The following is a 22,196-nucleotide window of genomic DNA, read 5'->3' as shown; positions in this document are numbered from 1 at the left end:
GTCACTGTCCGCCGCTGGCCTCGTTTCACAGGGTTGGTGAGCAACACGTGCACAGTGCAGGTGTACATGGTGTGCGTGGCCCGTGGCGGGGGCTTGGAGTGGAATGTGTGTCCTCTCTTGGGTGTGCACATCCCTGTAGGTGACACTGACACCTATAGCAGGTTCTCTACAGAGACGTAGACCCCGAGGGCGTCCCATTTGGGTGCGTGTGCACACACCCACCTCACACACACCTGCCACACACACCCACCTCACACACCCACCTCACACACACCTGCCACACACACCCACCTCACACACCCCCACCTCACACACCCACCTCACACACACACCCACCTCACACACCCACCTCACACACACCTGCCACACACACCCACCTCACACACACCTGTCACACACACCCACCTCACACACCCACCACACACACACACACACCTCACACACCCACCTCACACACCCACCTCACACACACCTGCCACACACACCCACCTCACACACACCCACCTCACACACCCACCTCACACACACACCCACCTCACACACACCTGCCACACACACCCACCTCACACACCCACCTCACACACACCTGTCACACACACCCACCTCACACACCCACCACACACACACACCTCACACACACCTGCCACACACACCTGTTTACACACACCCATCTCACACACCCACCACACACACCCACCTCACACACCCACCACACACACCCACCACACACACCCACCTCACACACCTGCCACACACACCCACCTCACACACCCACCACACACACACACACCTCACACACACCTGCCACACACACCTGTTTACACACACCCATCTCACCCACCACACACACCCACCTCACACCTGCCACACACACCCACCTCACACAACCATCACACACACACACACCTCACACACACCTGCCACACACACCTGTTTACACACACCCATCTCACACACCCACCACACACACCCACCACACACACCCACCACACACCCAGCACACACACACCTCACACACACCTGTTTACACACACCCACCTCACACACCCACCACACACACCCACCACACACACCCACCTCACACCTGCCACACACACCCACCTCACACACCCACCACACACACACACCTCACACACACCTGCCACACACCTGTTTACACACACCCATCTCACACACCCACCACACACACCCACCACACACACCCGCCTCACACACCTGCCACACACACCCACCTCACACACCCACCACACACACCCACCACACACACCCACCTCACACACACACACCTCACACATACCCACCACACACACACCTTACACACACCTGTTTACACACACCCACCACACACACCCACCACACACACCCACCTCACACCCGCCACACACACCCACCTCACACAGCCATCACACACACACACCTCACACACACCTGCCACACACACCTGTTTACACACACTCATCTCACACACCCACCACACACACACACCTGTTTACACACACCCGCCTCACACACCCGCCTCACACACCCGCCTCACACACCTGCCACACACACCCACCTCACACACCCACCACACACACCCACCTCACACACACACACCTCACACACACCTGCCACACACACCTGTTTACACACACCCATCTACACACACCCATCTCACACACCCACCACACACACCCACCACACACACACACCTCACACACACCTGCCACACACACCTGTTTACACACACCCATCTCACACACCCACCTCACACACCCACCACACACACACACCTCACACACACCCGCCACACACACCCACCACACACACCCGCCACACACACCCGCCACACACACCTGCCACACACACCCGCCACACACACCCACCACACACACCCACCTCACACACCTGCCACACATACCAGCCATCCTCAGGAACCCCTGAGGGCCAGGCCTGCAGCTCGTGGCCTGAGGACCTAGGGGTTTCCTGCCCTGAGAGCAGCAGGCTCAGACCCAGGAGCCGTGTGTCTGTCTGAGCCTGAGGGCGGGAAGGAAGCACCCCGGAGCCCCAGCCTGGCTCTGAGCCCCCTCCCTCCACACCTGCTCACCAGCCGTCCTTCTCTTCTGGCTCCGACCTTGTCTGATGGGAGTGCTGGGTGGGGGTGTGAGTGGCCAGCGGGTGGTGGGTGCACACTGGAGGCAGAGACAGAAACAGGTCAGGGCTGGGGAGGCTCGTGCAGAGCACCAGGTCTGCCCCACAGGACTTGCCATCTGCCACCCACATGGTGCCTTCTTGTGTCCTCGGAGGGTGGACGGCCGAGACAGCTGTCCTACAAAGGGGTGAGGCCTCTTTTACAGTCACTGATCCCAGTCATGAGAGCCCGGCCTCCATCCTGAGACCACCCAACGGCCCCACCTCCTAACACCAAGCTTCAGTGGTCAGGGCTCAGCACAGGAGTTTGGAGGGACACCAACTGTCAGGTTGCATCAGGATTGAGCCCCTGAGCAGCGGAATTCACCCGAGTGAATGAATGAGTTGTGGGTGGGCGGACGGACTGCTAGGTAGATGGTGGGTAGGTAAGATGGGTGGGCCAATGGACGGATGGGTGGGTGGATGGATGGATGGATGGACTGGCAGGTAGGAAGATGGATGAATGGATGGATAGGTAGGTGGGTGGATAGATGGGAGGGTGGGTGGATGGATGGGTGGATGGATGAACTGATAGGTGGTTAGATGAGTGGGAGGGTGGATGGGGGATGGATGGACTGGTAGATGGATGGATGGGTGGGTGGATGAACTGATAGGTGGGTGGATGGGTGGGAGAGTGGATGGGTGGATGGTGGGTGGATGGGGGATGGTTGGTGGGTGGGCGGGCGTGCGGGTAGATGATCACCTACCCCAAGCTCTCCTCCATTCTGGCCTTTTTTCAGGAAGTGCTTGTTGGGAGCCCCGTGGGCCTCTTCCCACTTGCTGGTCAAGGAGATTGGGTTTCTGTCGCTTCTCGCTGGCCTCTCACGTCGTCTCCTATTATCTGGGAAGTGGTCCTTAGAGGTCAGCAAGGCTCTAGGCCTGCTTCTCTAATGAGAAAACTGTGATGGAGAGAGACGGCTGGCTTAAGCCACCGCCCACCGGCTGACCATCCTAGCCTGACCCAGCTCTGTCCTGCGTGTCCTTCTGTGTTGCTGTCTCCCTCAGGGGACGGTGATTTCCCAACTTTTTCAGGGTCACTGGGAGCAAGAAGTCCACCAAGAGGACCAAATCCATGAATGGCTCCCTGTACATCTTCAGGGGCCGAATCAACACCGAGGTCATGGAGGTGGAGAACGTGGAAGACGGGACAGGTAGGCCTGCTGCTCAGCCCGGCCCGTCCCGCCTGCCCAGACGACTCCTTTTACTGTGATGTGTAACCTGCCTACAGACAGTGCCTGGTGGGCAGGTACCCGAGTGAGCCCCCGGGGCGTGAGGCGTCCACCTGAGAGAAGGCAGCGCCCTGTCCTTCGTCCTTCCTGTGGGGCGCTGCCGGCCCAGGAGGGGCCTCAGCTGGACTCTGTGATGACCGTTTCTTTGCTGTTAAACATATTTCCCCCACTGCGTCTTCCTTACTGAACATTTTAAGTAAAATCCCTGTGCTCTCGAGCTCACTAAGTGGATGTGCCTGTTGAAGAGGCTCTGGACACACTCAGTCACGTGCAGTGCCACAGCTGTCTAGCCACAGGTTGTGCCACTGCCTGTGGTGGGTCCCCGCTGCCCCTGCCGCGGCTCTTGGCACACGTTGCCCTCCGTGGCTGGGTGGTGTCCACTGCAGGAGTGTCCTGGTTCACCTCAAGGCCCTGCCCTTGGCCTTGGGGCTGTACTAGTGCCCGAGTGGCACAGGGAAAGGCTGGGAGGCCCCCTGGGCTCCTGACAGGTGTCCCCTGCCACTCCGTCTGCGCGCCTACACGAGGCCCCGTGTCATTGAGGACCTGAGGGGTCTTTGAGGAAGGTCTTCCTTTCCCCCAGAGAGCAGCCAAGAAGGGGTGGTTCCGACAGTGAATGTCCAGCTCTGGGTCCTGCCCCTGCTGCTGGCCCTGCCCCTCCGTGCTGGAGCGAAGGGCGGTCCCCACCTGGCCTTGGTGGGACGTCCGGAGTCACATGACCCACCCCTGCCACCTGTCCCTGCCAGCCGACTACCACAGCAACGGCTACACGGTCACCAATGGCTGGAAGATCCACAACACCGCCAAGAACAAGTGGTTCGTGTGCATGGCCAAGACGGCCGAGGAGAAGCAGAAGTGGCTGGACGCCATCATCCGCGAGCGGGAGCAGCGCGAGAGTGAGTGCGGGGCCCTCCTGGCGGCTCTGGGCTCCGGGTGCCTGGGCCGCGCAGGGCTCTGCAGGCCAGGGTGGCCGACGAGGGGCCGAGGGTTCTCTCCAGAAAGCTCCGAGCTCCGAGACGAGGAGCTGGCGGGAGCCACGGGACTGTGCAGGGATTGGTGCCTGGGGTGGAGGTGATGGGGCTGCCCCGTCCCCCCAGGACGCCCCCTCCCCTGCCGCTCACTGGGCCTGTGCTTCTTGTTGGTGTCCGCTGGCTGAGGGTCTGGGAGAGGCCCTTCGGGGCTTCCCCTTGAGCATGGTCGGGAACCCCCTGGGCACAGGGACTCCGAGGCAGGTCAGGTCACAAAAGGGACCCCAGGGCTGGCAGTGATGGGGTGTGGGGTGTGTGCTCTGAACTGGGGGGCGCTGGGCTGTGGGCAGAGGCCCCCGGGCTGGGAAGGGCCCCCGTGTCCTCATCTGTGGAAGGCAGACGTTCCTGGGCAGGGCTGTGACCCTGCTGCGTGAGACCTGGCACTTGAGGACCTGGGGAGTCCGACGCGTGGCCCCAGACCCCCCACTGCCAGGTGTGCAGAGCAGGGGCCGGCCTCTGTCCCCTCCTGTTTCCTGCTGTTGCCGTGGCGTGGTGGACAGCTGTCCCTTGACTCCCTTCCTAGCTGGTCTTCCCCGGGACCCAGGAGCAGCCGGGGGCCCTCCACTTGCCCCGGCTCAGAGTCTGACTGGCCCAACCCTGGCCCCTGCATCCCACTCCCCAGTGTTAGTCGATGGGCAAGGAAGGCCATTGGGTCTGCGTTCCGCATGGCGCCAGGTTCAGGCTCCACCGCCCTCCACCTACAGCCAGGCACTGGTCACTGTCACCTCTGGGGAGGGGGCAGCACGGCCACTGCTGTGGGCGCCTCTTCTCCAGGAGACTCCTGCACCGTCGGGAGGTATTTCCAACGTTGAGTTTGCATCAAAACATTAAAGACCCAGTGAACTACGGGGCTGGGCCCTTGTTGGGCAAGGATGTGACCTCTGAAACTGACCAGGGTGGCTATGGCAGGCCTGGGGGGGTGCTGTGGCCGGCACTGGGTGACCATGGTCATGGGTCAGGTGGGGCCCAAGGGGCTCTGGTCATTGGAATTGGGCTGGTGCGCAGGCTGGTGCTGTGGTCAGGAGCCAGGTCTGGAGCCCACTTCCTGGATCAAAATCCTGGTTCTGCCCTTTCTTGTTGGGCCGTCGGACTGAGAACCTGACTTCCTTGGGCCTCAGTGTGACCTGGGGACGGTCCTGGATCCTGTCATGGTTCCAGGTTCGTGTGAGGGACCCATTGCGTGTCGTCCCACTGTGAAGGTGTCTGCCGTTATTGCTTGCCCCTGCTGCTGTCCAGACTGGACGGTGTGCAGAGAGGAAGGTCAGTTTGGAGGGTCGGCCAGCTGGCAGCCCAGGTTGGAGTGCAGGGGGCTCCAGGCTCTCTGCCAGCCTCTGTGGTTGGAACCGCACCCGGGGCTGGGGGAACATGGCTGTGGGGCTGGCTCCCGGGGTGAGGGCCGGACCCTGCCGTGCGAGGCGGTGCCTGTGAGGACTGCATGGCAGTGTCTGGAGCACCGGTGGCCGACAGGAATTGCTCATGGCTGCCTGGGTGGTCGCGGTGGGGCTGGTGGGGCTGGTGGGGCAGTTTTCAGGAGCTGCGGCTGCTCCGCTCTGTCCCCGAGCAGGCCTGAAGCTGGGTATGGAGCGCGACGCCTACGTCATGATCGCGGAGAAGGGGGGGGAGAAGCTGTACCACCTCATGATGAGCAAGAAGGTGAACCTCATCAAGGACCGGCGCCGGAAGCTGAGCACCGTGCCCAAGTGCTTCCTGGGCAAGTGAGTGCGCCCCGGCCGACTCCCACACCCCTCCCCGCGCCCTCCTGGGCAGAGCCACCCAGGACCCCTGTTCCTGTGGAGCCACCTCAGAGTCACGAGGCTGGGGTCCCAGGCGGGTTTTCAACCCACTGTGAGGTCCTTGTCACGCCATGGCTGGCAGCGCATGCATGCTGTGGAGTGGCTGCCCGCTGCTGGCGCCTGGGGTGGCCGAGCAGAAGGGGAGGAGGGTGGGAGGCGGGTGGAGCTCAGCCCACTCTTCACTTTTTGAAGCTTCTGGTAGAAGTGGGTGTCGACCTGGGCTGGACAGGAACCTGGACATGGGGAGGGAAGTCTCATAGGAACCCTGCATGTGGGAGGAAGGGGCAAGGCGATGGGTACCGCAGCCGGGGGAAGAGGAGATGGGAAGTGGGAGAAAGTCGGGCCGAGCGAGCCTGGTTTTAGCTGTGCTAAGGTTAAAATGCCTGCAGACAGTCGGTGTCCACTTGAGCCCAGCCTGGAGGGGTGGGGCCCAGGGCCAAGCTTGGGGTCCAGGTCAGCAGCTGGGGTTCTGCTCTCCCTGGGGTGTCTGTGGAGAGGAGAGTTGGGGCCTGGGAGGCAGCGGAGGGGCCTGGCTGCTCTCCACCAGCTCATCTCTAATCCTGGCTGAAAGGACGCCGGCCCCTTTCTGGGAGGGGCTGCTTCCGGCCTCTGGTCAGAGAACCTTCCTACCTCCTGCCCAGCCCAGAGTGTCAGAGGAGCTCCTCCTGCCCCTTGGAACCAGGGCCAGGTTCACAGCCTGCTTTTTAGCCATGGGGCCCAGGAGGCCACAAGCCCCGAGGGAGACCTTCTAAGAAACCTGCCTCCCGCGCAGCGCCCTCTGCACCTGCCCGGCTGAGGCCTCTTTCCCACGGGGCCAGCTCCCGAGCTCTGCATGAGCTGGTCCCCTCCTGTGGACGGAGTCAGTGGCCACAGAGACGGTTTGTCCAGCCCTGCCTCTGCTGCCCGGCACTGACAGAGGCGGGTCACTGCTGCTGTCCCCACTTTAAAGGCGAGGAGAAGGCCCAGCACGTGGGCTGGTGACTTGGCGTGCTCTGCCCATCTCCTGCTCTGCGTGTTTGCTCATTTTTATCTGTGAATCCAAAACGTGTCTGGTTTGGCTTTTCGGTCTTCAAGGGCTGGGCTCAGGTCTCGTTTCCCTCACTCTCTCGCTGCGTGACATTGGACAAGCCTCTTAACCTTGCTGAATTTCAATCTGTGATCCAAGAGAATAAAATGGCCCTCAGGGTTGCTGGAGGAGGCAGGTGACACCTGTGAGGTGGCTATACACAAAAGTGACCTAGGTGCAAAACCTGTGTGTCACTGCGGAGGCCCCCAGGGGGCCCACGCCTTCCGCCACCCTCAGGTTAGTTGAAACCATCAGATTCAACCATCCTTTGCTCCTATTGACCCAAACCCTCCCCTGGGCCAGCTGGGGACAGAACCCTGGGAGTGCCTGCCCTCAGGGAGACACCTGTCTAGAGAGTAGCCAGACGCAGGACGCAGGACGGATGAAGTGAAGGGGTCTTTCTGGACTCTGCCAGGAGCTGCAAGGCAGGGAGGGAGTGGGGCTGGTTCAGGGGGTGCACGGGCCTCTCGGGGTGCTGTTTCAACAAGGTCCGAGTGACCAACACCCGCCAGAAGACCCAGAGCAGCCGAGGGAACAGCAGGTGGGAGTCCTGAGGGTGGAGGGAGGCCAGCAGGGAGGCAGGAGGCCGCAGGTGGCCACAGGGTGGGAGACCAGGGTTGCCACGGGAACCAGAGGGGCTGGGTCAGCAGCACCTGGGTCAGGGCTCTAATTTTATTCTAGGTGCTGAGAAGGCACTTCGGAGGCGCAGCAGGGCCTGGGGTGAGGATGCACCTCATCACAGAGGCCAGAGGAGGGCGCTCTTGGGGGCTGCCAGAGCTCAGGGGACCACATGGGACAAGGTGTGGTCAGCAGGGCGGTCAGCGAAGGCTTCCTGGAAGGAGAGAGCCTTGGTTCCAGTCCGTGGTGGTTAGAGGCAGTTGAGTTACTGACATCTGCTGGAGGTGGACCTCCTTACTGACCTGGAGGGGGCGGCCTCCCTGCCCAGGCCTCCCTGCCTGGGCCTCCTGTGTGCCCAGGTGTGGGGATGAGTTGTGAGGAGGAGGAGGATCCATTTGTCAGGCGTGCTGTGGACACCTCCACCATGGTGAGAGCCCAGGCCTAGCAGGCAGCAGGCAAGACAAAGGGCCCCCTGAGGGGACTTGGCTTGGTGGCCTGGCTCCGCTGGGCCTTGGCCTGGTGTGGGCTAAGTGAGTGTTTAGTGGGTCAGGAGGAGGCCGGAGGCTGACTTGCCCTGATCAGCGGACCCCAGCCCTGATCTGCAGCAGCTCTGGCCACTCCAGGGGGGCTTTTCCCGTCCAGGGACAGCAGCCTGCTCTAGGTCACATCTTTCTGGAACCTGGACCTTGCTGCCCTTCGCGCTACACTGTCTGCCCTCCCAACTGGCTTCTCACACACTGAGTCCTGCCCTGTGCTGGCTCACGGTGTCCCACGCCTTCCCTGGGGCCACGCTCCTGGGCACTGGCTGGAGGCGGTGGGCGGGAGAGCGCAGGCCCCGCAGGGAGAGCTCGGCTGGTTGTGCAGCTGGGTCCAGGCCGAGGTTCCTTATGACCACAAGGTACCCCCACCAAACCCAGAAGGTTCCTGAGTGAACCCCTTGCCAGGTGGACCCTGCGAGGCCCAGACAGGGATAGAAAGTCGCCCAAATTTGTCCAGAACGCCGTGAACCTTCCTGATCCCCAGAAGGTGGCAAGGTCCAGCTTGGGAGCTCATGGGTCCATGTTGTTGTCCTGTGACTGTCTTCTCCCACCCCCGCAGCCACTTCCTGTCCCTCCTTCCTGGCTCAGGGCTGCTGGCCAGTGCTAGAGGTGGCCCCCAGCCGGACAGCTGGTGGGCAGCTGGACGCTGGGTCCCGGCTTCCGAGAGTGGGCACGCAGACATCCGCTCCCTCCTGCAGCTGCTGGCAGCGGGTCTGGGTGCTGGGCTGTGGGACTCTGAGAGTGAGCGCTCTCCTTCCCCGCGCTGGTCTCCTTCCCGCCTCCAGCAGGGCTTTCTGACTGCCTGGCACACCGCTGCCTACACACCGAAGGGCTTCCCCTGCCAAACCCCGGGAGGCTAAAAATAGTTTCCCCGCAGGACAGCAGGCTTCAGTGAGCAGGAGAGCGTGGGGCCCTGGCTGGCTGCCACCTGCTGTCATTGAGCACAAAACAGGTCCCCCTTCCTGCTCTCTCATGAGGGCTAAATTCTGTGCTGAGCCCAGGAAGATCTCCCGGGAGCGGGGCCCTGGCCTGGCTGGCCTCTCCCCACCGGGTGTGCTGGGCTCGAGAGCCGCCCGTCTCCTCTGCCCCCCGACATACTGTCTCCCCGGCCTTCCTGCTGACCCAGAACAGTCCTCCTTGCTTGATGGTTGCTTCCTTTATTTGTTTAGTGGATGATTAGTGCGTCCTGTTGTGCGTGAGGCCTCTCCCAGGCTGGGACACAGTAGGTAGCACTCGGTTCACAGGGAGATTACGTTCTGGCTGTAGGAGGTGGCTGAGAAAGGGATAAATCTGCAAATGAGATAAATTCAGACAGTGATAAGCGCTACGGAGGAAGAACAGGGCCACTGAGTGGGTTGTGTTGCCAGACAACGCGCCTCCTTCAAGGAGGTGATGTTTGTGCTGAGACCTGAAGGATGAAAAGAAGGCCACGTGAAGAGCTGGGGAAGGGCATTTCCAGGCAGAGGGAACAGGCAGTGCAAAGGCCCTGGGGCAGGAAGAGTCTGGCACCTTTCAGGAAGGGAAGATCCTCTCACCTTCCTTTCCTTTACCGGCCCATCTACTTGCCTGCCAGTCACCTGTCCATCACTTGTCTGTCTGTCCATTGATTGGTCCACCCATCCGTCCACTGCTCCATCCTTTGAGCCTGAGGCAGACCCAGGGCCTGGCCATGTGTCCCTCTGCCATGGGTAATGGGAGATGCGCAGGCCTCCACTGGTGGCCAGGCTGGGCTCCCCAGCCTCGCTTTCTGTGGGAGGTTCTGACTGGCTTCAGGGTCCCATGGCCGGGCCCGGCCCTGCAGCCCCCAGCCCCAGCCCCAGCCCCCCACCCCCAGCCCTGCAGCCCCGGCCCCGCAGCTCTGGCCCTCCAGCCCTGGCCCCCAGCCCCGGCCCCCCATCCCGGCCTGCTAGACCCAGCCCTCCAGCCCCCCAGCTCTCCAGCCCCCCAGCCCCCCAGCTCTCCAGCCCCCCAGACCCCCAGCCCTCCAGCCCCCCAGCCCTGGCCCTCCAGCTCTCCAGCCCCCCAGCCCCGGCCCCCAGCCCTGTCTCCTGTTCCCACAGTGAGTTTGTGGCCTGGCTCCTGGAGATCGGCGAGATCAGCAAGACGGAGGAAGGGGTCAACCTGGGCCAGGCTCTGCTGGAGAATGGCATCATCCACCACGGTGCGTGGCCGGCCGCGGTGGGCGGGCGTCAGACCAGGCAGACTGCGCGGCCGCGAGCCGGGCCCTCCTGGGCAGCTGCCCGCTTCCCCGCCCGCCCTGCCCCCGGATGTCCTCACACGGCTGCTTCCCGGCCTTTCCCCGGGACAGGAGCAGACAGGGACACCTGGGAGAGGTGGTGGCAGGGATGTCCCCCCCACCTTTCAGAGGGGAGGGTCACGGCCCAAGCTTCAGTGTTCCACGAGCAGTTACCAAGCGCCAGGCTGGGCGTGCTGGCCACACGGGGTGGGCAGGCAGTGCAGCCGCCTGTCCCCAGGGAGCTGGCCTTGCCACTGGGGGAGGATAAAACCCAGAAGTAAAGGTCTGTGTCCAGGAGGTGTGGGTGCCCAAGGAGCGAGAGCAGGGCGGGAGGTGACCTGTCGCGGTGGCTCATCTCCAAGTGGGGTCTGGGGGTCTCTGGGAAGGGGGCTCAGGCCAGTACCCAAAGGTGAGGGGCAGCCCGAGCCAGGGTGGCTTGTTCAGCGCAGGCAGGGAGGCAGCAAGGCTGCCTCTGAGCGGGCTGTCGGGGGATGAGGCCCAGGACGTCCTGGCCCACAGGGCGGTGGCTCTCGCATGCGTGAGGGCGAGGCCCTTGCTGAGTCCTGCAGAGAACCTGCGGCTCAGGGCCGCACCTCACGCTTCCTCTGCTGCTGGGCAGAGGTGCTGGGTCCCAGGTGGGAGCAGGAGCCCAGCGGGGGCAGCTGTGGGGCTGGGGGGCCTGGCCTGAGAGCTTGGGGTTCGGAGGTTGGGCCTAGCAGGATTTGCAGGGATCACAGCATCCAGGGTGACTTGGAGGCTGTGTGGCTGAGACCCCTGGGCCCCCCACAGGCTGAGCCAGACAGGTGGTCTGGGCCCCTCCTCCGCAGGTGCCTGGCCTGCCGGAGGTCTCCGGTGGCCCTGCGCTGCAGGGGACCTGCGTTCCTCGTCTGCGCACTGGGGAAGTGGGGCCAGCCAGCCCACTGGGCACGGGTGGGGAGCGGGGGGGTGGTGCCCAGCCTCACTGGCCGTCCCTGGTTCCCTCCAGTTTCTGACAAGCACCAGTTCAAGAACGAGCAGGTGATGTACCGTTTCCGCTATGACGATGGCACATACAAGGCCCGGAGCGAGCTGGAGGATATCATGTCCAAGGCAGGTGCTCTCCACCCTGACCCATGACCTGGCATCATGTCCAGGGTTGCCACCCTCCACCCTGAGCTGACACCTGACCCATGACCCTGACCCAGCAGAGGTCATGCACAGCAGGCCTCTCTCTGTCCAGCGGCCTGTCTTCCCCTCCACTTCCCCTGCCAACCCCACCCCGACCCTGATGTCTTGTTGTGTTGTGTTTCTGGCACTGGGTGTTGAACCCCGGGGCCGTAACCATTGACCTCCGAGCCACATCCCAACCCCCTGTGTCTTGAGACAGGGCCTCTCTAAGTTGCTGAGGCCGGCTTTGAACCCAAGCTCTTCGTGCCTCAGCCTCCCAGTCCCCTAGGATCACAGGCGTGCGCCACGGGACAGCCCCTGCTCTGTTCTGAGGGCCATCTCTGCACTCTCCAGCAGCCTCGGGGCCCCGAACCGTGTGGCCTGATCCCAAGTCCCCTCTCTCTTCTTTCAGGGTGTGAGGCTGTACTGCCGTCTCCACAGCCTCCACACCCCGGTGACCAAGTAAGTCCCCACTTCACTTCTGCCTCTTCTCAGATGTGTGGCCTGGGGCTGGCACCTTCGCCTCTCTGAGCCTCACTTTCCTTCTCTATCAAGTGGGCTAATAGCGGTACCTACCCTGGAGGTTTGTCACAGGATGGAGTGGGCGGTTGTTGGGAAGCACTGCGGTGAGGGCAGAGGGTGTCAACCCTAGAACCAGGGACTGGCTGAGTTTGAATGTGCCTGCTAGTTGCCAGCTCTGTGACCTTGGGCAGTCACTCGACACCCCCTGTACCTTGACTTTTTTCTCTGGAGTGGGGATGACAGGATGTGCCCTGGGGCCTTTGCACTTGCTCTTCCCGCTGCATGGGATGCTCTTCACCCTTCAGACGTGGTGTCTCCGCCGTGCTCTGTGCTTGTCACTTCATTTGGGGCCCTGCTGTCCAGTAGAGCTGCCTACACTGGTGGAAGTGCCCTGTGTCCGTTGTCCCATATGGGAGCACTAGTCACATGGCATTTTCAAACATGGAGATTGAGGAACGTGATCTTTAATTTGACTTAATGTTATTTTATAAGTTTTATTTTTTTTTGGATTGAATTGAAATTAAAAGGGCTGACGCTGGGCAGCGTAGGCCTGCAGCCGGGGCCATCCTGAGTGAGTGGTGGATCCAGCGCTCGCCTCTGCCTCTGCCTCTGTAAAAGGGGCACAGAGTCACTCACAGCTCTGGGGTGCCATGGGGCTAAATTCATAGGAGGTGCCTTGAGTGGTGCTGGCTCTGTGGGCGCCATTGCCATCGAGCGATCATTCCCTATGTGAAGCTTCAGTGGTGGATGCAGGGTCCCAGGGCCACCAGACTCTTACCCCGGCTGCACATCCCTCTGCCCCATCCTTAGCTCTTGCCAGCTCTCCTGGGTCCCTGGTACCCGACCCTGGTCCCCAGTCCTGCCTCCCGGCTCCTCTGCTCGGCTGCTGCCCTGGGCCAGCCTGGGGAAGTGGCCCCGGGGCCTTCACTAGTGCACCGCGGCTGCTGGGCTCCCGGTTCTGAAGCTAGAGCAGTTCTTCAGCCAGACCCTTCCTCGGCCTCTCAGGCTGGCCTCGGAAACCGGGGGCTACCTGGAAGGCTGCGGGATGGTCCGGGCTGCCGCTGCCACAGGGCTCACAGGAGAGACCCGGGGACCTCGCTGGCCACCCTGGCCCCAGAGAGGGGCTTCTGTGTCACCATAGCCGGGATCTTTGAACCTAGGACCGTCACACAGAACAGAGGGAAGGACAGGGAAAGGCTGAGTTTTCTCATGTGAGGGTCCCGGGCTCCTGGGCCTGTGCGCTGAGGCATCTCAGCCAAATGAGTCCTCTTTGAGGATGTTCCGCGGCCCCCGGCTTCCACCACAAGATGCCAGCAGCACCCACCCTGGCTCCTGATAGCCCACGGGTCCCTCGGAGGGCACAGTGCCCCGGCTGAGGTCCTCGGGCGAGAGTGAGAGAGCCCTAGAGCCTAGTGCCTGTGCCCTGGGGGAGGGGAGGCCTGGGGGGACGTCACACTGTGGCTCAGGTGTGGGGTCGGGGCTGGGCCTCTGCCTGGCCCCTGCCCTGTGCCTCGAGATCTCGGCAAGCCCAGGAGGCCCCACTGCGTCCCCTGCTCATCTGTCACCCCCTCCTCCTCGCAGAGACCGTGACTACCACCTGAAGACCTACAAGTCCGTGCTGCCCGGGAGCAAGCTGGTCGACTGGCTGCTGGCCCAGGTGAGGACCCCTGACCTGGGCGGCCAACATCTGGCTTTGCCCGAGGAGGGGGGCTTCCTGGAATGTGGAGCCTTGTGTTGTTTTATTTTTTAAAATATGTGTGTGTGTCTGTGTGTGTCTCTGTGTGTGTATATATATATACACACACATTTAGTTGTAGTTGGACATTTATTTATTTTTATGTGGTGCTGAGGACTGAACCCAGGGCTTCGCAAATGCTAGACGACTGCTGTACCGCTGAGCCACAACCCCAGCCCCAATTTGTGTTTTTAATGGTGGCCAGGGCACATAGTGCAAGTTTACCTGCTTAACACCTTTTAAGTGTGCAGCTCCAGTGGCATTAAGTACAGGCCTGATGTCCTGCAGACATCCCCCACCCACAGAGCTGAAGCTCTACCTGTGAAGGGGCAGCCAGCCCTTTGCTGCAGCCCCGCCCCCTCCTGCAGCCCCGCCCCTCCCTTCAACTCCGCCCCACCCTCCAGCCCCGCCCCACCCTCCAGCCCCACCCCACCCTCCAGCCACTTCCTGGGCTCTGTCTCTGGAGTTGACTACTCTAGGGACCACCTGAGAATGAAATCCTAGCATATCAACCGTTTGTGACCACCTCATGTCACTTAGCACATGTCCTCAAGTTGTAGAATTTCCTGGGTTTTTAGGTCCCATAAATAATATATATACACATCTTATACCACTTGTGCTGTGTATCCAGATACCCAAGACCAGGTAATTGTAAAGAACAGAAAGTGGTTCTCACACCCTGGCACAAAACTGGAGCCTCTTGCCAGGGTCTTCCTTTCAAGAAAGCCCGAGGCCAGCAGAGGCTTAGACATCCCTCCATCAATCTTGCTGACCCTGCAGAGTTGTTTGCTCCATTGAGGTCCAGCGGTCAAGCCCGCCTGCCTGTCCTTCCTTCTTTATGGCTCCTATTAATGGTCACTTAACAGGGTTTCCTCTGGCCAGGCCCTGGCTGGGCTTTGTCCGCTATCCTACTGTGGCCTTCAACCCATTTACAGAGGGGAGGGATGGGGCCCAGAAAGGCCAGGGCCTGGTTCCAAGAGGCACAGCCTCACCACGGCAAAGACAGGATAGGGCTGGGCCCATCTCACCCCGTCCAGAACTCTGCCTGATTCTGGGAATTTTTCAGGGAGCTCACAGAATGTTCATTCATGGTCTGAGAAAAGATGGGACCCTGCAACATGATAATGGACGAAGGTCCAGTTAAACTGCCAGAGCTGGGCCTGGTGGTGCAGACCCATCACACCTGTGACTGAGGAGGCTGAGTCACGGGGATCACAGATTGAGGCCAGTCTTAACAATTCAGTGAAACCATCAGCAACTTAGTCAGACCCTGTCTCAAAATAAAAAAATAAAAAAGGACTGGGCGTGGGGCTCAGTGGAGAGCCCCTGGGTTCAATCCTCAGTACTAAAACCAAGCCAAACCAAACCATGAAACCAGCTGCAGAGCAGAGCTGTAAGCCAGCCTGAGTAATTGTTAAATTTAGTGTTCATAAAAAGTTCCTTCCATTCAAAAACCACAGTTTTGCTGGCTGGATTTTCTCACACTGAGCAAATGACTGATGACTGCTGTGGAGACTCAATTTATATGTTTCTCGGCACCAAGTAACTTCAAAAGTGGGTTTAGAAAAGTGCTTCACAAAACATCAGGCTAACAGAATGTCCTTAGTGTGAGCTGTGGGTGTTTCAGTGTTTGCTGTAACAGTGGGACCGAGAAATCGGGGGGGTTGCAAGACCCTGGCCTTGGGCTCAGACTTGCTGTCTAGAAGCGCAGGGCCTCTAACCCCCCACTGCACTGCCCCCTGGGGACTCTGTGCAGTCAGCCCAGAGGCATGCCAGGCAGACCCGGTTCACATCCTGGCTCTGCTACTTCCTGGCTGCGTCACCTCGGGCGGGCCGCTGGTTACCGTATCTGTGCCTCAGGTTGCCCACCTGTAAAAAACGTAGCCTGGTGGGAGTCACTGCTTGGCGAGTGTAGCTCTTAGTGCAGTCCTCGCCTCCTGCGGAGGACCCGAGGCGGGCCCAAGTTCTGTCAGCGAAGAAGGCAAAAGAAACCACAGGGGGATTCGCGGGCATGGGACAGTGAGACCAAGAGACAGCAGTGGGGACGTCTGCAGAGTTGGCCTCACAGCTGTGCGGCAGGCAGGTGAGCCTCAGGCAGGTGTGCGGCTGCCAGGTGAGCCCACGGGCAGGTGAGCCACAGGCAGGTGAGCCACAGGCAGGTATGCAACAGGCGGGTGAGCCTCAGGCAGGTGTGCAGCAGGCAGGTGTGCGGCAGGCAGGTGAGCCTTGGGCAGGTGTGTAGCAGGCAGGTAAGCCTTGGGCAGGCGAGCCACGGGCAGGTGTGCAGCAGGCGGGTGAGCCTTGGGCAGGTGAGCCACGGACAGGTGTGCAGCAGGTAGTTGAGCCTCGGGCAGCTGTGCCTCGGGCAGGTGATGGCAGGTGAGCTGCCACGTGGGTGCCTGCTTTGTAGTTCAGGTGCTTTGGCTGCAGCCCAGACAGCCCTGGCTTTGGGGCTCTGAGCTTCCCGGGCCTCGCTGCTATGGACTCTGTGGCCTCATGTTTCCCAGACTCCACTTGTGCCAGGGGACAGCCTGCTGGTGTCACAGGGAAAAGTAGATGTTTCCCCAAAGGCTGGGGGTGGGGCAGGTCTGAGGAGTGTTTGGAACCAACAAGACAGGATATGACATCAAAGGCCCATCCCCACCTGGAACCTCAGCAGGAGCAACAGAGAACATGTAATAGAGTGGCTCAAGGGGGCTTCCCCTCCCTCTGGACATCTCCTTATTTCTAACTTGTAGGTTATTCTGCTCCTTAGGACAAAATGTCAGTTGAATGCCTACTGAATCAGTTAGAAATGCTTTTGTCTTCTCATAGTAGGAACTGGACTTAATACAGTAAAGACATTTTCTCTTATATAACTAAATGTTCAGAGTTCACGGTCCTAGAACCCAGCAATGCTATTTGCACCCAGAAATGCACCTTTCTGTTTGGTTCTCTTAGCTTCTTGCTAGTTGCCTCACAATCACAAATGGCTGCCACACCTCCAGGTATCTCATTTATAATGAACTATGGCCCAAAGCCAGCAGCAGTTCAGTTTGAAAGTGCTTTTTCAATTTTCACATTAGGGAGAAAACTTCTCACAGTTGTCCCTTGACCCACCGTCTTCTGCTTAGTTCTCATTGGCCAGACGGTCCCCTAAACCGGTTTGTGGGTAAATGGACAGGAATTTCTGAGAGAAGCTGGGATTGCTCAGGATTCCTCCCTTGATGCTCACGAGGGGCTCTGGACTCACTACCCAGGCAGGGAGTCTTTTAGTTCTGAGGGTAAGGGTCAGTTCTGACCTGCTCTCCTCCTAGTACATTTAACCCTCAGAATGGCCTGGGGAAGGTACAGCCCTGATCCGTTTTACTGATGAGGAACTGAGGCTGGGGTTCCCCAACTTGCCTCTGGGCACCAGTCGTAGGACACTGTAGAGGCTGGGGCTGTGGTGCCTTGCGGTCAGCTGTAAAGATGCCCTGTATTGATGGTGGCCCTGGTCATGTGTGCGTGGACCACTCCAGCGTGCAGACCTTGGCGAGGATGGGCAGAAACACGGGTGAGGCACTGCAGCTCAGAGAGGTCAGCTGACCGCCGCGGTCACAGTGGGCAGCACAGAGCTCACGCTCTCCCCTCTCCCTGCTGCCCAGGCTCCTAGATGCCCAGGGGACAGGGTTGGTGGGCTGGGGCTGGGGCTGGAGCGAGTGGGACCAGGCCACGGAGCCAGGCTCAGAGGGCATGAGTGTGCCGACGTCCATGTGGCTTGGCAGGACCTTGCCTGCCTGCTCTGCCAACTCCCTTCCCAGGCAGATGGCAGGCGCCGACTGCAGCTGGGCTCAGCGTGGGCAGCGAGGGCTAGTGCAGGAGAGGCAGAGGCCAGGAGTGAGGGTGACAGCTGAACAGGGACAGAGTCCTGGGCCGCCGACCACCCTGAACCTCAGTTTCCCCAGCCATGACCTGGTGGTGGGGAGAGCCAGCCTGCCATGCCTCAGTTTCCCCTGTCAGGCAGCTCAGGTGTGGTGGTTGCTTCTGGCTTGACCGCCCAGACTGGCACATGCTCGGCACGAGAGGCCTGCGCGGGCCTTCAGACTCATGCAGAGGCCCTTTCCCACTGCCCCACGGCCTTGCATCACCTCTGCTGCCTCCAACCCAGCGGGACCCCTGGAACCCATTTCATCCCCCAGAGCTCTGGGGTGTGGCGGGATGATCCCCCTGTTTCAGGGGCACAGAACCCTGCAGAGCGGCCTCAAGGTCAGCTTCCCGGCCCTCCACTCCCCTCCCCGCTTCCTTCCATGTTTTATGTCCCATCAGGGCTAGGCTTGGGCTTCCATGTGAGGCCATGTGAGTGCACAGGCCAGTGCCAGGGCCCTGCCCACACGGTGCAAATTCTACTGGGAGACAGACCTTAAACAGAACAGGCCTCAGCACCGGTCACCTGCTCTGAGTCCTTCCCCTAACCACCCTACAGTAGCCCCCAGTGTGCTGGGCAGTGAGAGGGACGGATGGTGTTTCTGGGGAGGACTTGTGGGGGCGGGCTTGGGGACTACTTTTGGGATAGTTAGGGGAGGACTCAGAGCAGGTGACCGAGTGCTGAGGCCTGAAAAGCCCAGGGCGGCACCCTAGGTGGAGGAAAGAGCAGGTGCAAAGGCCCCAGGGGAGTGGCGTGCGCAGCAGGGCAGGAGCCCGAGGGTGAGCCGTGAGTGGGCAGGATAGGGCTGAGGACCCCAGTGAGATACATGGCCTCTGAGCCTGGTTAGCTTGTGCCTCTCCCCACAGGGGACAAAATGCCCCCAGTGGTGATTGCCAACCCAGGATGACAGGTTTGCTCTCAGGTGATGAATCCAGGACCTGTCACTCTAACCTGTGTCTGCCCTGCTGTGGTGAGGGACCTCGCTGGTCACCTGCCCCAGGTCCCTCAGAGTGGGGAGCCCAGGCTGCCCAGAAGTCAGGTGGATGCCAGATGCTGCCCCGCCTGCCTGGCTGTTGAGCTGGGCCTGCGCCACCTGGACCCTGGATGTCCCTCCTGCCATCCTGGCAGCTGGGGGTGGCTGCCTGGGCTGCAGCCCCTTGGGGCCCTCCCTCAGCTGGGCCTGAGCTCACTGGCTCTCTAGCACTGTCTGGCTGGGTCAGTAAACCCAAGGCCAGAGCTGCCCCCACCTGCTCAGGGCCTGGCCTGTGCTCAGCAGCAGCTACCTCTGATAGAGCAGCGGTGTCCCTTGAACCTGGGAAAATGCCCTCCTCACCCCAGGCTGCTGGCAGGGAGGGCCGCAGAACCCTCTGCCGCTCCTTGGCCAGTTGTTGGGGAGGGAGGCGGCTGGAGGGCCTCTTGCCAGTGACCCCCTCCCCAGCTCCTTTCTCAGTCCACAGACTTCAGGACTGCAGCCTTGTCCCCAGGGGGACACAGCAAGGCTCCAGGCCCCTGCCCCCGCCTGGCTGCTCCCCTGGCTGCCCTGCTCCTCCTGGTTTCTCCTTCCCACCTCTGGGCCTTTGTCCTGCTGTCCTCTGCCCAAGTCCCCCGCTGCCCTTCCACTCTCTCTCCGCCACTGTATTGAGATTATCTGGGTTGCAGGCAACAGAAATGATGTTGGATAATTTAGCGGGGGTGGTGGTGGCAGGGGACAGGGCTCCCTGGGAGGAGGTGGGGCAGACCTGGGAGCCAGGCGCCAGGGAAGTCTGAGGAGGGGGAGCCCCGGGGACCACCTCAGGGGCCGCTGCTGGGAAGAAGCACACACCTGCCTCCTGTCCTGCCTCCACCCCTCAGGTGTCCCGCACCTGGGCAGGGAGGTTCCTGTGGCCCCGCAGGATGGTGACTCCTTGTCTGGCCCTGGGGTGGGGGTGTGTCCTGAGCACAGTCCTGCTCAGGACGTCTGCCAGGGAGGGTCGGCTGGGGCAGAACCCTACAGTGCCCGGCGCACTGGCCTGTCCTCTCCAGGCTTCCGGGGGGAGACGGGTCGCCCAGGTGGCCCTGAGAGGAATCACATCCCCTGGTTCTGATGGTGTCAGTTGGCAAGTTTTCAGTTGCAGGGACAAAGCCTCAAGTGGAAGGGGACTTAGAGGAGCAGCGTGGATGAGGAGGTGTGGGCGGTGGCTCTGGCGGGATGTGGCTCAGAGTTGCCAGCTCACCTAAGGCCACTGTGCCCCTCTGTTCCATGCCAGGGAGACTGCCAGACGCGAGAGGAGGCCGTGGCACTCGGCGTGGGCCTGTGCAACAACGGCTTCATGCACCACGGTAACCCTTCCCCGGCCTCTGCCCAGCCCTCCCTGCCCGCCTCGCCCATCACTCAGAGCGCGACTCCTGCTGCCCGCCAGCCCCTTGCGCCGTTCCGGGGGCCCATGTCAAGGCGGCCTTCCTGCCTGTGGCTGAGCCCACGTGGCCTTCCAGACTCGGTTCTGCTCTTCTCCAGCCGGTGCCTGTTGTGTCCCAGGCTCGGTGCTAGATCCTGGGGACAGCAACGAGCAGAACAGGTCCCAGTCGTTTCTGTGTGTGTCCCAATCAGAAAGATCACATCTTCTGGATCGTTCCAGGTGGTGCAAATGAGGAGGCCTTGGACTCTCACTCTGAGCAAGGCAGGAGTCCCCAGAGGTTCTGAGCAGGAGGGACGTGGTGACTTGGGTTTCTTCTAGACCCTTCTGGCTTCAGTCTGTGGGGCGGGGCAGGGGCCTGGTGGAGGTCCAGGGGAGGGCCACGTGGCTAGGGCCAGGCGGTGGCACAGAGGTGGGAGAGTGTTGAGTCAGGAGACCCTAGGCCTCGGGCCCTCGGCCGGGTCCTCCCCAGCTGCCGCTCTTCTGATGAACTCAGCTTGGAACTTTCTCTTGAAGGGCCAGGTGGCAAGTGCTCTCAGCTCTGCGGGCCACAGGGTCCCTGTCACAGCCACTCTCTGCCCTTGTAACACAGAAGCAGCTACACACAGCACTGAACCAGCTGGGCATGGCCATGTGCCATCAGACTTTATTTAGGGAACCAGGGGCAGCCACCGTGTTCCAGCCCCAAGGCCTGCCTTCTGGCTGGTGGGCGGGGCGGGACCTGCCTCTGGGGGGCTCCCCGCTGGGCCTCAGTTCCCCAGCTTTCCCGGGAGGCCTTGCCATCTGCCATGGTTTATGGGGTCCGGGCTGCTTCCTGCTGTTCGTTTCCCCCGTGAGGCTAGGTCACCCATCTGCCCTGGCTCAGTGTGCCCAGAAGCTGCCCTTGTGCCCCTGGGGCCTCCCAACAGCTCTGCTCGCCCACCAGCCGGCTGGGCCGGACCACTTGTTTGTGGGTGAGGGTAATTAGGGGTCCACCCCTGCTGCTATTCCAGGAAGGCTGCTGGGAGAGGACATTCCGCAGGGGTTCCCAGCAGTTTGGACGCTCTGGAGGGTGGGAAATTGCAGGGTGCGGCCCTTTTCTCCTGTCCCTGCCACGACCTCAAAAATAGGCTAAAATAGGAAAAAGAGCCCAAGCCCAGGATTGCGGCCTTGGCCAAGTGCAGGGCAGGCACAGAGTGGGGCTGGCGGGACCTCCTGCAGTGGAGCTGAGCTGTCCCAGAGAAGTACCCCCAGGCTGGACCCCTCTCATGCCAATACAGGCTGTCTGCTCTTTTCCCTGTGGATGAGGCTGGACGTGCATGTGGTCAGGGTCAGCAAGGGTCCAAGCAGGGGACCTGACTCCAGGTCTGTGTGGCTCATAGAGCCTGGCCAGCGGCCTCCACAGAGAGGTGTAAGTTGGGCCTCACCTGGGGATTCCCTGCCTTTTCAGGACATGCCAGCAGGACACAGCACTGCGTTCTCCTCCCACTCCCGGAATTTTCTAGCTTCGTGTTTACAGTAGAGGCCAAGCCAGCCCGCCCTCCTGGCTCCCCACTCTGGGGGAAGTAGCAATTTGTGTGTCTGTTTTCTCCAAAGAGGTGATATGGTGGCCAGACAGGTAGGGTCCTGGCGAAGTGTCCTGGGGACTAGGAAGAGGAAACACTTCCTTTGTCTTCTGTTCCGCCACCAGATCCCCCATCTTTAGGGGTGCGTCTAGGCAGCTGGTTCTCCTGGCCGCAGGGACCCGCTAACCTTAGGCAGCTGGCTACCTGAACCTCACAGGCCGGATTCCCCTGGCTTATTTCACCCAGCCCTCGCTGACAGGCCCGGGGGGCAGCACAGGGAAAGGAGGGGCCTGCG

The 22,196-nt window shown here is 61.2% G+C and overlaps 1 pseudogene across 1 annotated transcript in view; it reads left to right on the top strand.

The window, feature by feature from the left end:
• The window catches only part of LOC308631619 (phosphatidylinositol 3,4,5-trisphosphate-dependent Rac exchanger 1 protein-like), a 75,362-nt pseudogene that overhangs the window by 26,565 nt on the left and 26,601 nt on the right, over positions 1 to 22,196 (top strand). Inside the window, exons 8-15 of the transcript XR_014024316.1 lie at positions 3,202 to 3,320; positions 4,142 to 4,291; positions 5,988 to 6,138; positions 10,500 to 10,600; positions 11,661 to 11,764; positions 12,234 to 12,283; positions 13,925 to 14,000; positions 20,211 to 20,283. The product of XR_014024316.1 is annotated as a phosphatidylinositol 3,4,5-trisphosphate-dependent Rac exchanger 1 protein-like (transcript). The remainder of the gene's footprint in view (positions 1 to 3,201; positions 3,321 to 4,141; positions 4,292 to 5,987; positions 6,139 to 10,499; positions 10,601 to 11,660; positions 11,765 to 12,233; positions 12,284 to 13,924; positions 14,001 to 20,210; positions 20,284 to 22,196) is intronic.

The sequence above is a fragment of the Spermophilus citellus genome (genome assembly GCF_964194105.1).
Source record: "Spermophilus citellus genome assembly, chromosome: 12".
Taxonomy (NCBI): Eukaryota; Metazoa; Chordata; class Mammalia; order Rodentia; family Sciuridae; genus Spermophilus; species Spermophilus citellus.
Note: the sequence above shows the minus strand (reverse complement) of the source record. Positions and strands in the feature narration are given on the sequence as shown.